Genomic DNA, 14030 nt, shown 5'->3' on the forward strand with positions numbered 1-14030 from the left:
ACCTGGAACTCTTCCCAAGGATCATACTCCCAGGAATAGAGCAAACCAGAGGTAAAGCCCATCTCCCGCCCAGGGAGATCATGTGCGTAACTTGACACTAAACAAAGCAAGGCTAAAGAAAAAACAGCTGTCCCTGAAAGGGGACACTGAGCCACTGGGCAGCAGCACTTGCCCATTTGCACATCTGCAGCCCAAATACATGTCAGGAGAGCGGGCCAAGACACTTCATGCTATAAATTTAGTTGAAAAAGGCCCTGAACTGTAGTGTCCCCAAGCACCCGGCGGAACCAAACTCGAATAATCTCTGAGGCCTGAGGAATTTTGTACAAATGATTTCTTAAGGGCAGCAAGCAGTGTAAAGATTGCTAAGCACTTAAAAGCAAGGCACTGTGCTTAGTGCCCGGGAAAACAGATAGCAGATCAGAGTCAGACAGCTGCTGTTAGCAAATGACCAGACATGGTGTACAAATAACTATGCCAATTCTATCTCAATAAATGAAAAACAGGCTTGCAAATATGTATAGGAAATAGGAAACAATAAAAAGGAACATGGCGGGTTTGAGAAAGATTAAGTAGAATTTCTAGAAATGAAAAATACACTCATAGAAATGGAGAATCAATGGATGGGTGTGGCCGCAGATTAGGACAGTAGAAGAGAGAATTAGAGAACTGAAGATAGAAGTCAATTATACAGAACTGTGTACGGACAGGCAAAGAAATAGCACAGGGGAGCAGATAAAGAAGGTTTCCCTTCTTCAAAAGTATAATGCATAGGAAGGTAAGAAGAGAAAATAATGGGCGCTGGTGAAAGAATAATGGTGAATATTATTAGATACTCTGAATATTCATTTCATATGCATCATGTTTCACTATATCATTTCATATACATAGTTTTACTATATTACACACACTCATTCATTGGTGGCATAGTGAATATTCATCTCGGTCAATGAGAAGAGAGGGGGGGAGGGAGGGAAGGGTTAGGGCCGAAAAAAATGGAATTGGGATGCGTTATGTACATGTACCAACTTCACACAAGGAAGGTAAGCGCTAAGTACTGCAAACATGTACCAAAATGAAAAAGGAAGAGGGGGCTCAAGGACTGGCAGAGGGGAAAGGAAGGGAAGGGAAAGGGGATGAAAAAGGAATTAAGATGTGTTTTGTACATGTACCAACTTCCCACAAGGAATAGAAACATTATATAGTGATAAAATAATTCAGCTGGGCCTGGTGATGCATACCTATAATACTTGGGAGGCTGAGAAAGAAGGATTGCTGCAAGTGTGAGGCCAGCCTGGATTACATAGTGAATTCAAGGCAGCCTGGAACACATAGTGAGACCTTGTCTCAAAAAAAGAAAAGAAAGGAAGGAGGAAGAAGAACTTCGCATCAAGACGCATCATAAAGAAATGACAGAATATGTAGAAAAAGAGAAAATCTTAAAAATAGTCAGATGGGGTGTTGGCATGGGGAGTGATGGTTAATGAATAAGATGAACCCCACAAGATGTCAAAATACATTGTGAAGGACAATCAGTGAGGATCTCATGGTCTTTGTGGATAAACAGATCTGTATAACAAAATAGGAAGTCCAAAAATGAATCAAGATATAAAGGAAAAGTGCACATACAAATATTTCATCTATGTCCTTCTAGTATGTAAATTTGCAGAGCAAAGACACTGACCAAATCAACTCAGGTTTTTTTTTCAACACAGGTTCTGAAGAACTACTGTACTCTTATTCCCAAGGCTGTGGAAAGAGTAGTAGCAGATGGCTGAGGCTCGTCTCTAAGAAGCTTAAACTCTGGTGAACACAGGTATTCGGCAAGTTAATTTAATAAATAGTCACTTAAGACAGTTGCGATAGTGCTACAAAGAAAACACACAGGACGCCATTCAGGACCAGGGAAATCCACCGGCCTCTAAAGGCCTGGGGGCTGCTCCCCAGAGTCCTAGAGAAGAGATCTTTATGTGAAGATTTGAAGGAGTGAATTAGCCAAGTGAAAGAGAGAAGCAGATTTCCGACGGAAGGAGCAGCAGGCGGTGATGGCCTGTGATAGGAAAGAGCCGGAGACAGCGGAAATCACAAAACAAGCCAATGTTCAAAGGGGTGAGGGAAGACTGTGCAGAGCATACTGCTCGGTGGATTTAGGCGGGAAGAGTTTCCTGCCTAATCTGAGCAGGAACCACCACCTTGCTCCTCTCTGTGCACGTGCCCTGACCCGCAGCCACGAGGCAGTGCTTTTGTCCTTTTTGTCATATGGACTTAAATACAGACTTGGAAGTATTTTCTTCTATGACCAAAGGGGAAACAAAGCCCCCAAATGGTAATAGACATAGATGATTCATGCTCAGCGCTTTCTAGAAGACTCAGTTTCATTTTGCACCCTTTGAAAGCTCCAGGTCTCACGGAGAGCTCTACATCTTTTTTGGTCTTTTTTTTTTTCTTCTGGTACCAGGAATCGAACTCATGACCTTGTGCTTGCCAGGCAGGTGCTGTGCCGCTGAGCTAAATCCCCAGCCCAGAGCTCTACATCTTAACACCTACGCAAGGTGTGATTTTTCTGGGTGTGGCCTCCATGCCTGGTGCCTGGGTAACATGGCCTCAAATTGAAGAAAAGCATTCCACGGCGTCCAAAGCTCTGGCGCTGAGTCACCTGCTGTGCGCAAGGAGTATAGCAGAAGGGCATGATGCGCTCAGCTCTGTGGCTGGGGAACTTGCTGACTCCGGGGCTCTTCACCCCAGCTTCCGGGGCGGCTGTCAAGGTGAGCAGCGTGTGTTTGTGGGATGCTGGGCAGGCCCAGAGCTCTCCTCACAGAGAGTCCTCAGGCTGTGCAGGGAGATGGAAAGGAGAGAGGCTGTGTCCAAAGAAGCGAGGCCCGCTGGAGGGGTCACGTGTCCACGGCGCTGTCCTCAGCCGTGAGTCATAGAGGGAGCCACACAGAAGGCCACGCAAAGGGAGGAGAAACCTAAAAATAACAGTTCCACTGAAGGGTGGAGCTCCAGGCGGGTGTTGTGTCACACTTGGCTGTTGTCTCTGCAAATTCCTCGGTGAAAGCAGCAAGTGGAAGGACGCCTGCAGACACCTGGCCCTCAGGAGAGACCCCGAAGGTGTCCGTGGATGGAGATGCCAGGGTCATGAAGGCCTCTGCATCCCTTGTTACAGCCCTGCGTCTTTAGCTGGAGGCTTTGCTTCCCTGTGAACCCGAAGCCCATCCCGCTACTGTGCATGTGTGCAAAGGCTGTGGGAGGTACAAGGACGCTTGGCCTGTTTTCTGTTACTTTCTTTATCATTGTCCTGCTGTTCCATCTACTCCATGGGGCAGGGACCTTGTTTGTCCTGGTTTTAGTTCCATCCTTAATGTCTCGCACAGAATAGGAGCTACATAAATATTTGCTTAAGGAAAAATGGAAAGAATGTCTCTAGCTCAGCCCTCTCGGTTTGCAGGCAAGGAAACTGAGCAGGGAACAGAAATTTGCCCTGGGTCGTGCAACCAGGAAGCAGAGATGGGAGGGAGACCCATCTGACGCCTTGCCCGGTGCTCTTTCCACTTCAACAAGCTATTAATATGACTCAGGACGGCTGGGACCAAACACGAGGTCACCAGCACGGCTAGGGCACATGAAATTAGAGGGTCTTGCCCCAAAGATGGTGAACTTAGATGGATAAAGCTCACCCCTGACTGCCCTGCGTGAGGTGGGAGCCCCAAGAGCCAGAGATGCTCCCTCCTCGGGCTCCTGTGTCTGCCTAAATTTGCTTTTAATCTGACTAGGGCTGAGAGCTTGTGGTCTGCCCAGGGCCCCGACTTACCTTCTGTAGACAGTTCTGCAGTCATTAATACTAGACAGCGTGCGTCTATGTGTGTTTGGGTTTTTTCCCTTAATAATCAGGCAATCGCTTACATCTGTCCATTGGCAAGGAGCCATAAAGAAGAGCGTCCAAACAAAGAGGAGAAAAGCCAGACTGGCAAGCGGGCTGGCTGGGAAAGAGAGTCCAGACCCTTTGCCTTTGGGCCCCATGGATGGAAGGATTTAAAGTTCACTGTGGGGGGAAGGAGAGGGATTTTAAAGGAATCACAGTGGATTAAAAAAATGGTCATTTTCAAAGGCAGTTTGCACTCAGACTTACATTGCCTTGTTGCTTTAAAAAAAATCTCTTCTTCTGAAAGGTCAAGGGCAGTTGTAGGAATGGCAAAGGGTTGGTGGAGGCTCTCAGCTGGGGCGAGGCAGGAATGTCAGTCACATCCGGGGCCTTGCGGCTGGAACCCCGAGGAACGAGTGAGCTGTCAAAGGCCTACCTGGCTTGCTATGCAAGTCCCAGAATAGATGGGCTCTATTTCTGTCCCAGCCAATGGCAAGGCAGGCTTTGGCTTTGACTCACTAAAGGCCTTTCCAGAAACAGGGTCTGAGCTCACAGACCCGTGGGCAGTTCTGGACTCAGCCTAGGCTGTGTTTACCCTCGGCTGTGAGAACGGAACCAGATATTTGATTCCAGGTTCATGGTAAGTCCATCCACCCCCACCTGTGTCATCAGGCAGAGAATTAACAATTATCTGAAAATATGTGTTTCTTTGGTCAAGCTACTGCCTAGGAAAACCCATAAGGGTTGACTTACACGGGAGTTTCAGCCAGAGCAGGTTTTGAAAGCTGCTCAAGGGCAGATAGGATTTCAACGTGAGATATCAAAACTCCATCAGCTGAATAGAGTGAAGCTGGCTAAGGTCTATCAATAAAGTGGTAGATTATTTGTTTTTAAATGTTTCCATTTAGAAAATTTAATGTTCTTTGATTGTTAAGCACATACAAACTTCAGGGACAGGGCGGGGTTTTGTTGGTTTTGCTTGAAATAGGCAGTTTTAGCCTAAGAACATATTTTAAATGTACGCTGAACGTACAGGGCCAGTCACGGTGACGACGATGATGACTGAGAAAGAATAAAGCATAAGGGAAGCAAGAGAAGAAAATAAGGCCATCCTGACAGCGATTCAGAGGGCAGCGGACATAAATTAGCTCATGTCCTTATCAGAGATTTACATGTTAAAGCCCCTTGATACAACCCAGCAGGAAATTGAACAAGTGAGTCTATGTCCAGACTTGGAAACAAAAATAACCACTCAGGGACTACACACATTAGTGTGTTCAAACTTGCTCTGATAAAAGTCTTTTTGGCGAGCCCGGCAGTGTGCGCTTGTGAGAAGGGAGGGCTTGGGCGGAGGAGGAAAACACCCCGGGAGAGAGGTTTAGCAGCAGAGTGGAGCCATGAGGTGGCAGGGACTGTGAGACACTGCTGTGTGCCTTGGCGCTGGCCGCTGGCAGTGGGGTAGAAGGAGACCGCACCACCCGACCTCCTAGACCTACGGGCGTCCTGTCTCCAACACACCTTCTACTGCCTCCCCCCACAGATGTTTCACATTCTCCTTCTCCAATGGTCCCCACCCCAGGGTTTCTTAGTGTGTCCCCAAGGATGACAATGGTTTTGAAATTTCTGACTTGTACCCTTGGGGACCTGCAGACGTCGAAGCCTTCAGGCCAAGACCCCTGGGTCTCCCAGCGGCCCCCAGGCGCCTGTTCAGACTCTCTTTGTCTCCACCACACGCGTGTTCTATTTATATGTTTCTTTGTCCTGAATAAGATCGGGCCCCATTGTGTGGGAGCAACACCAGAAAAGAAAAACAAAATTCACCCACAGAGAGAGAAACGAAGGTTGTGGGAGCTTGGAGGAATTTCCATACTTCACTCGCTTCATTTTCTGGTGATGTCAGAGTCACGGAATACGCTTTTGAAAAACATCACACAAACACGCATGCGGGTGCACACACGTGCACACTAAAAAATGCCGGGCTCACCAGCTATGTCTGTCAAGTGGATTGTCCCTAAGAGCAGAAATGTAAACACCGGCTCGCCACCCCCACCTCTTCCATTTCCCTCATCAACCGCTGAAGAACCCAACGCATTAGTCCAGACTGCATTTGGATGGAATTAAGGGCCTGTCTGCAAAGGAGGAGGGGTATTAACAGGCGGGTGGGAGGAGAGGCTGGGTGGGCAGCACGGTGGTGCCATGGCCTGGGTGACCGGCTCGGCGTGTCTTGGAGGGACAGGAGAAGGGCCGGCTGACACTTTACAGATTGGGTGTAATGTTTGGGAATTTGGCATTTCTGCCACAGGGTTCTGGCTGCCCTGCTAACCACTTTCTCCCTGCTGGTAAAAGTGCAGGAGAAAAGGGTTAAATAAATGTTTGTGATATGATAAGGTGCCTGTTTATTCAAGGAATGACAGATTATTGGCTCTGAAGGCAGCCTTGAAAAATAGTACAAAGGAACTGGCTTTCCCCTCATGGATGACATGATTTCCTCCCAAGATTCTGCTCTTTCCTAGGAACACTGTGCTCTGGGAATTGGGAAGGATGATTTCGCTGAGGTTGGACGCAGACAGCTCTGGCACTGGGCGTTCCAGCACTTACAGTCTCTAGGAACCGAGCAAGGCTCGTCCTGCGGACTGTGCTTCCCTCCGGGACGGTCCCTCGCTGGCCTTGCGCTGACCCAGCACAGAGCGTGGGTTCTGGCAGCCTCGGTCATTGCCACCATCACAGAAAAGCTGTGTGGCAGGTGTCCCCCACTGTCCTCAGAGCATGGAAAGGACTTACTCAGAGGGGGGCTCTTCCCCAGGGACTCTTGGTGCTAGGTTGAGGCCCGGACCACTGCAACATTCTGCCAACGTGCATGCCCACAACCGCGTGGCATCCGTGTGTCCTGAGCAAACCCACCTCTGCCCCATGAGCTTCCTCCTGCTGGGTTCTAGGGACTTTGTAGCTTGTCCTGGAGAGAATTCTGCTCTGGATTCCCAAATAACGAGGCATTCACCTGTGATCTGTGTGCTCTTCCTGGGAGTCAAAACGGCCTGTCTGTAAACCCTGAAAATCACAGCAAGGCCTGGCCTGACTGCCTATCGGGAAGGGTTCCTTCCCTCCCTCCCTCCCACACCCTTCTCCCAGTATGCACAGGCTCAGAAGAAGGGTTCGTGCTCTATATCTGGTCCAGTTCTCATTTGAAAAGAACTCAGAGCCAAGATCAAACACCAAGGGGGGAAAAAGGTTGTGATTTCACTGCTGTTTTTCTAGGATCCTGGGAACTACTGTGCGGTTTTCACAATAGCCCTGCCGCCTTATCAGCTGATGGGCTTCTTTGGAAGACGCCAGGCACCAGCCCGGAGAACCCAGTGCCCTTCAGACGCGATGACTAAAGTTCGAGCCAATGTTATCAAATACCCGCGAATGGGCTATTTTTATGATTGCATTCAGTACTAAGAGGGCTTGTTGAGTGTATACAGCCATGTGCTCATTCTTAACTGTGCAAGATAAGATCCGTGTCCCCAGGAGCTTACTGCCTGACTTTTGCAAAAACCAGATGGCAGAAAATGGTTTCCCTCTGCCCATCAGCAGTGACTGACGGGGTGGAGATGAGGAGGGTGCAGTCAATTCATAAGTCTCCCGGGTGGGACCTCTGCTTTGGCACTGATCCCATGTGACATTTTAATCGTGGACTGTCTCTTTCTATCACCCACTACTCCATCCACTGCATCTCCAGGAGGCTCTGAGAATTCAAACTCATTTACATAATGGCTTAATTAAAGTGTCCGGTCATCAAGGCGCCCCTCACCAAGTGTACACATGCATATGCAGAGAGATCCCAGAGTCTCCATCCAGCCTTTGGTGACTCTTGGATTGCAAGTGGAGACATAAGGAAGTGTTCATTTTCCCTGTCCTTGTGTGTCACATGTGAATCACAGGCTGTGAGGCTTGACTCAGAAGCACCTGTCCAGATACCCAGCATGTGGGCACCTTTTGGTGCTCTGGGATACCTTTTGCCCAGATCACATTCAGCAGATCAAGCTGGGGGTGGTGGCACACGCCTGTAATCCCAGCACTTGGAAGGCTGAGGCAGGAGGATTGCTGTGAGTTCAAGGCCAGCATGAATGACATAGGGAGACCTGCCTCAACCTCCCCACGAAAAAAAACTACCAGATGAATAGGAACAGGCCCTTACCCTGCTTGTCAGTACCCATCCCCCGAGGAACCTCTGTCACCCCGCGCAGGAGCGTGTCCGATGACCTTGTGCTTCAGGATACATCCCTAACCCTTCAGGCTATTTGCAGTGGCATGGGTTTTCTTGAAGAATAAACATCTGTCTGTTGTGACAATGTGAGAACCATCTCGCCAAAGTGCGTGCACTGCTTAAAGGTGAGGAGTGAGGCAAGTGCGTGTTCCGTGATCGCTTTGTCTCCACCTAGGTTTTCCAAAAGCAGACCCTGAGACTGGCATTTGTGTGGAAGCAGTAGAAACGGGAGCGGATCCTGGGAGGCACCAGCCAGGGAGTGGGAAAGCCAATGCAGGCGGCACTGAGGAGCAGGCCGCTGCTATGGGCAGCTGGGGGCATCTCGGATACAGTATAGGACACAGCGCCCTCCCGAAGAGCCAGGGAGCTAGGACACGGATCCACTGAGTTCCCCTTCGCTGATGGCTATTTCAGGGATGTGTGGCCCTGGGCACTGCCAGCCTTGCCCTGCATGGATGCCCAGCTAACCCCTCTAACCAGAAAAGGCCCTGCCTTCCTTCCAATAAGGAACTCTTTTGAGAGAAGCAAGAAGTGAGCACAAATTTTCCTGGTGAAGGGAACCAATCTGAGAGGTCTAGCGGGTAAAACAATAGAATAAGAGGACAGGAAGACAGTCCAGCTCCCCACAGCTCCCGAGATGGCTCCACGCCTCTCCTCCCACTGCCCGCCCTGCAGTCTGTGTAAGGTGCCCGTCCTGTGGTGTCAGTGGCACCCTGAGCTCGCTCCCACCCCTCACCACCAGCCTGAACTGTACCGCCCAGTACATTCCTCCACTTGTTTTCGTTTCTGCATTCCCAGCACTAACTTGCTTGACAATGATAAGTGGTTAATGCATTTCTAGGCCATGAGCGTAAGAAGCCACTGAACTATTCCACGCTTGTCTCTACCAAAGTTACTCCATACTTATCTCTACCGAGATTTCGCACTCACTAACAGGAGCCCCCAAAGTTCTTTGCACCTTTGTGGACTGAGGTTTCAGAAATCTCTGAGCAGCTGTCCTAAGCCAGGTCCAGAATCCTGTGGTGATTCTCTGGCGTTAAGATTCTTCCAATGGAGAAAACCCTCTTCTCCCAAGACTCTTTCTCAGTAGAAACCATCCCTGAAGGTCACTATGTCCAGCACAAAGTACTAGCTCTTTAAGCAGATGTTTCCATTCTTGCAAAGGGAAAAGTGGAGGGCACTTTCCCACTTATCTTTGCTCAAAGCTGAGGTAGAAGCCCATGACAGCAAAACCTGATCACCACTTCTGACAAAGCCTTTCTTCTCCCAGTTTCCATGATTTGGTCTGAGAAGTGATTTTCCCCAGTAAAACGTACCCACCCTGCTACCATGGCTAATTTGATGACCCATGGTGACCTTTACCTCCACCTCTCCTCTGGACATGCCACATTGCCCACCCCTTCTCCCTCAGGTGGTGCCCAGACTGGGTTTCCTAGAGGCTGACCAGAACTGGACTTGTTCAAGGCAGTGTTTCCCCCCCGCTGGGTTGCAGCCAGGGAATTCTTCTGGTCCCGGTCAGAGGTTCCTGCGGTCTTCCTGTCCGGAGCTCTGGGGAGAACACATCCCAGGGGTTTTCCATCTGTGCACTGCTGATGCTTTGAATGGGAAGAATATTCTGTGTTGTGTGTGTGTGCGTGTGTGTGCTGGGTGTGTGTGCACACTGTCACACACGGGGGGGAGGGGATGTCCCGTGCACTGCAGGATGTGTAGCAGCACCCTGGTCTCCATCTGCAGGTGACGTAGCATCCCTTGAGCCATGATGCTCTCCCAACACCATCACGTCCCGGGGGTGTGGCATCACACCCGGTTGAGACCACTACTTTAGTTACAGCCTGGTGAAGGGTAGGCCAGCCCAAGCCAAAGCTGCAGAGTATTCTGGGGCCTCCTGCTCAAGCAACAGCAGTCTGTAAGGTTCAAACTCCTATGACAGCTGCTGACTTTGACTTCTATTATGTGGCAGACGTTGTCCGAGCTGCCTGAGGTGCAGCTACGGAATGGATTCAGTCATCATCCTTTTAGCTCAGATGAGGGAATGGAGGCTAGAAGAGTCCCCTGCCAATGTATCCCAGCGTCCCATGTCTAACAGAGGGCGGGGCTGTGATTCAATCTGAGGTCTTTTTTACTCCAAAGCCTGTTTTCTCTTGACTAACCCTCTCTTTTCCCCCACCTTAGTCAGTTTCCTGCGACTGTGAAAAACACCTGTGATGAATCAACTTCAAGGAGGAAAGGTTTATTCTGGCTTATACTCGGCCCATCAGTGTGGACCTTCGGTGAGGGGGAAGAACTTCATGGTAGGGAGCACGTGGTAGACAAAGCTACTCACCTGGTGGCAGCTGGGAATGGGTGGGGATAGAAATGAGGCCAGAATCCCGACATCCCTTGCGGGGCACAGCCAATGACCCAGCTGGTTCCTGTGAGGCCCCGCCTCTTAAAGGTTCCACCACCTTCCAGTAATGCCATAGGCTAGAGACAGAGTCTTGAACACAGGGCTTGGGGAGGTGTTTAAGATCCAAACCGTTATACTCTCAGTGTCAGTATCCAAGATCCTTCTACTCCAAGGAGCTTGCTGGAGGATAAAGTTCAGGACAGCCACCTCTGCCATGCTCAAGTTTTAAGGGGCTAAAAAATCACTTCTAGAACACCCAGATTTGCGTATTTATTTACTCACCGAAGTATCTCCAGAGCATCCTTTCTGTGGGCTTCTGCTATGGCCTTGGGGAGAGGTGAGCAAACATCCCATGTGTGAGGAGGTGGTGGGACAGTGGGGGAGGCAGACAGGAGAAGCTGCGTTTGCAACTAGCGGAGGGGGGGGGCATGCTTACTTTAGGAGAGGCCTGCAGGGGCGCCGCAGTGCGCGGTTGCTAAGATAACTGCAAATGCTCTTGATGGAGCTAACATCTCCGAGGCTTCCCACAGAGAACTTTATTTCTTGTCCATGCATAAACCAGCTATGGGAGTAAGAGCGCTTTGCTCCACACAGACATTCAGAGACCTGGCTGGAGGAAGGCTTTCCTGTGTTCAATTTCCCAGGTTACCCCGGACCTCAGGCGCCCCCTGGGAGATGGAGGAAGAGAGAAAGGCAAGTCAGCCATGGGAGCTTATCATGGGCCAGGCCTGGACGTCCTCCTCACCCGCTTCACTCTCACATCACTGGCCAGAACCCAGTCACGTGGGGACAGCTAACTGCCGGGAAGGCTGGGTGATGCAGTCCAGCTGTGAGCTGGGGAAGCAGAGGGAACAGGTTCTGGTGAACACAAAGTGGTCTTTAGCACCAGAGAAAGTCTTAGCTACAGCTAGAATGTGATCCATTTGGAGGGACGCTACAAGGTGAGGGCTAATCTGTGAATGTCATATTCAGAGCCCAGGACAAATGCAAACTTGATTGCTTATAGTGTTGCAGAGAATCGCTCACCTAACCCCAATGTGGTGGAAATGCACGAGAGTTGAAGGTTATAAGTGATACCATCAGGAGCCCGAGGACACACATCTTCTGGACAATAGGTGCCTCACTGGTCCAAGGAGAGCTGGACAGCAAGTTTGCATACAGCACGGAAGAGCACAGGAGGACAGCTCAGGATCAGAAGACCCCTCACACGACTACCATGTCTCACCAAGACAGACTTTACTATCAGTCAGATATTATCTGTCTCCTCAGGACACAGCAACGGCCCTCTCGGGAAGAGCTTGGGAGAGAGAAAGGCTGCCTTTGATCCTCTTTCCATCCACTGTGTGGGAAGATTTGAACAACCTCTGTGGTATTTGACAGGGCCCAGGGTTTTTGTGAGTGAATGGCACACATGACTCACTTAGGGGAATACCGAAAGGAAGCAGAAATTAAATTCAGTGTGGTGGGGGTCACTGGCTAGAGGTGAGTGTGCAGAGAGGAGTGGTCCATGGGGCCTCCAGGGAAGGGGACACTAGGTTGCACAGTGACTGCATTAGCTAGGGGAGGTGTGCTTTCAGAAGAGGAGGCGGACAGCCCAGGAGCACAGCACAGACCAAGGCTTGACACACTGAGGAGACACCAGGAGCCTAACCCACAAGTGAGGAGCTGCAGAACTAGTCAGGGGGCCTAAGGGGCCTCCTGTCTCACACTCAGGGACCTGGCTATAGGTGACAGGGGTCACTGAATGGATTACTTTTCAAGAGTAACACAGTGAGTATGGAGTAAACCATTTTTCCTGTTAGAACAGCTCCACAACTCTCTTCCAGGAAAGCTTTTTTTTTTAACTTTTTAAAATCTAAAACTAATACATGGGCATTATAGAAAACTTGGAAAGTGTACAAAGGCATAGTCAATAAGAAAAAACTAGGCATAAACTCTATGCAGAGGTCATTACTAAGAACATGTTGAAACACATTCTTTCAGTCTTTTGCATATCCATATTTTAAAATACGTGAGATGTTGAGGCACATATTATTTTAAAACAGCTTTGATTTAAAGTTTTATTACAAATAAAAGTTTAAAAAATACATACCATGACCATTTTCCATTTCTGTGCAAATGGAGCCAGTAAGAAGCTTCCTGCCTGGTCTCCCTCCCTGGTCTCCCCAGCCCAGGCCACTCTCAACTCAAACCAAAGCAATTCTGTTGAAATGTACAAAAAAAATAAATAAATAAATAAATAAAAACCAAACTAAAAACAGCAATAAAGAAAAAGTTGTCTGCACACACCACCCAGAGTCCCACATTTTGGTATATATATCCTTTTTCTCCGTGAATATTTTAAAATACCTTAGATGGAATAGAGTAATTATTTTCATTTTCTTTTAGGATAAGCCTGATGTGTTAGTCAGCTTTCCTTTACTATAATAAATACCCAAGATAATGAACTTATACAGAGGAAAGGTTTATTTTGCCTCATGGCTTTAGAGGTTTCAGACCATGGTTGATTGGCCTCAGAGTTGGGGGCCTGTTGGAGAAGCGTAAGGTGAAGCAAAGCTACTTACTCCATGGCAGAGCCACAAAAGAGACAGGAGGAGACTGACATCCTACAGTCTCCTTGAGGGCACACCCCCAGTGACTCAGGACCTCCTGCCAGATCCAGCCATTTAAAGTTTCCATCACTTCCCGATAGCATCAACCTGGGTTCTAAGACTGTAACACTTGGACCTCTATGGAGCACTTAAGATTCAAACCTTCAGCACAAAAACCTTTAGCAGGAAGTCAATTACATATAAAACATTTTAAAAGTTTTCCCTAAAGTGCATGATATTCATATGATCAAGCAAATAATACAGAGCCCACTACCCTGGGTCAAAAGAGACCAGTAGAGACTTAGCAGAATTGGTCTAAGCTTAAATCCACTTTGCAATTATATTTTGTAATGTGTTAAGCTTATATTAAGAGAGAACATTTTTCATGCCACATTTGTTGTCATATTTGCTTGAAGAATGTTATTAAGTCTCATCCATTACATCAGACAAGACTTCCTTTAAGAGGTCTCAAGAGAAGCATTCTTCTCACATCTTATTGCTAAAAAATGGTGTGCTTCCCCCTAATAGAGAGCATAATTTTTTAAAATGTTATTGGCAATGCAAATTAGGTAACTCAATTTATTTTCTTCTTTTCCTTGAATACTGTACTAAAAAACTAGAACTGAAATTACAGGTTAATTTTAGCTACCATGTAGAACTTTACAGCACTTGGCTTGTGTCTTAGATTTTTAAAAATCTGGACTTGTCTTATTCTAGCCTTATTTTCTTCTTTCCCCTGAGTTTTTGGTATAGACACACCCCTGTATGTGTGTGCGTGTGTATGCTTGTATGTTTACGTGTGTGTGTATGTACAGGAGCGCCCATCTATTCTAAGACCTCCCTGGTGGATGCCTAAAACCACAGATAGCACCAAATCCTGTATCTACTGTGACTTTCCTCTTGCACCCTGCAGAGCTGCCGCGTAACAGCAGAATGCATCCG

At 48.3% G+C, this 14030-nt stretch overlaps 1 long non-coding RNA gene across 1 annotated transcript; it reads left to right on the forward strand.

The window, feature by feature from the left end:
• Positions 1 to 4424: 4424 nt before the first annotated feature.
• LOC106146421 lies at positions 4425 to 12545 on the forward strand. Its single transcript, XR_001230845.1, has 3 exons — positions 4425 to 4502; positions 10284 to 10402; positions 11142 to 12545. It is a non-coding gene; the product is annotated as an uncharacterized LOC106146421 (long non-coding RNA).
• Positions 12546 to 14030: the final 1485 nt, after the last annotated feature.

The sequence above is a fragment of the Chinchilla lanigera genome, unplaced genomic scaffold, assembly GCF_000276665.1.
Source record: "Chinchilla lanigera isolate Chin_1 unplaced genomic scaffold, ChiLan1.0 scaffold00001, whole genome shotgun sequence".
Classification (NCBI taxonomy): Eukaryota; Metazoa; Chordata; class Mammalia; order Rodentia; family Chinchillidae; genus Chinchilla; species Chinchilla lanigera.